At 36.0% G+C, this 1,212-nt stretch overlaps 1 non-coding gene across 1 annotated transcript; it reads left to right on the top strand.

Annotated features, from left to right (window-relative positions):
- Nucleotides 1-224: 224 nt before the first annotated feature.
- On the top strand, nucleotides 225-332 carry LOC133787524 (small nucleolar RNA R71). Its single transcript, XR_009872541.1, has one exon. It is a non-coding gene; the product is annotated as a small nucleolar RNA R71 (small nucleolar RNA).
- Nucleotides 333-1,212: the final 880 nt, after the last annotated feature.

Genomic DNA, 1,212 nt, shown 5'->3' with positions numbered 1-1,212 from the left:
CATATTTTACTTCATATCTTCCTCCGCTTTTTGGTGAATTAGTTTACCTAGGCCTAGGATCAAAATAATTTCATTGTTGTGAATTGACAGATTAATCTTCAAGGGTGTCCCAAGCCTTTTATCCTTGAATTTTTAAAAAAATTATGGTATGCATAGATTGAATCATTTGACAATTAGAAGGAGTCAAACCATCATAATTTTTTTTTACAAGTCTCCATTTTTCAAAACTATGATGAGGACATTTTAATAATAAATCTCTAAATCTTTCCCAACATTCATAAAACTCTTCATTATATTTTTTTAAAAAACTCGGAGATTTCTCTCCTTAGACTATCAGTTTTAAACATAGGAAAAAATTTTAGCAAGAATTTATTATAAAGTTGATCCCATGTAGTTTGTTATCCCCAAAATTTCAGTTCGATGACGTGGCAATCAGAAGTGATAAGTGGCAATGCATGGTCAGTAAATTGCACATTAATAGTCAATAAATGTATTGGCTTTTCGGAGTTGTGATAAAGTGATATGACCAACCTGATAGAATTTATGTCCGACGGGTAAAGATTTTTGACTGACCAGTTAGGAGTTTGGCCGACCAGTCAGTCGTTTTGACCGACCAGTCATCTGTTTTGGCCGACCAGTCATTTGTTTTGGCCGACCGGTAAAGTGTTTTGCTAGACTAGAGATGTGTCATGCTAGAACAGAGGTGTGCTAGAGGAGTGCTTTGCCTATACCAACCAGAGGTGTGCTTTGCCAATGAGAGGTGCTTGCATATGTCTTTAGTAACAGCTTCAACCCGAATCATTCTCAACTGCCGTGGGAATCTCTCAGATATTCCGGAATAATAGCTATATTATTGTAATTTAAATTCATTTATATTTGACTAATTAAAGTTTGTTGGAAGAACCAAGGACCCGGTCAAAGGGAATATCTGATGTACGATCCATGAGCCTATAAATAAATGGCTCATGGCATCATTTTGGGGTGATCTGATCTTTTTGGAGACTGAAGGAACTCTCTACTTTTTAGACTTTGGGACTGTTACTTGGGCATTTTCCGAGAGAGCTTAGAGAGAGAAAGCTTGTATTCTCTAGAGAGAGAAACTCTGTATTTTTCTACTTACACTTAAGAAACTCAGTTGGCTCAAGTTCATCTGATCTTAAGTGTAGGATCTATATATCACAACTCCAAGTGGATTAGGCTATTACCAATAAA

This window comes from Humulus lupulus, chromosome 6 (assembly GCF_963169125.1).
Source record: "Humulus lupulus chromosome 6, drHumLupu1.1, whole genome shotgun sequence".
Taxonomy (NCBI): domain Eukaryota; kingdom Viridiplantae; phylum Streptophyta; class Magnoliopsida; order Rosales; family Cannabaceae; genus Humulus; species Humulus lupulus.
The sequence above is the reverse complement of the archived record's forward strand: the minus strand, read 5'-3'. Positions and strand labels throughout refer to the sequence as shown.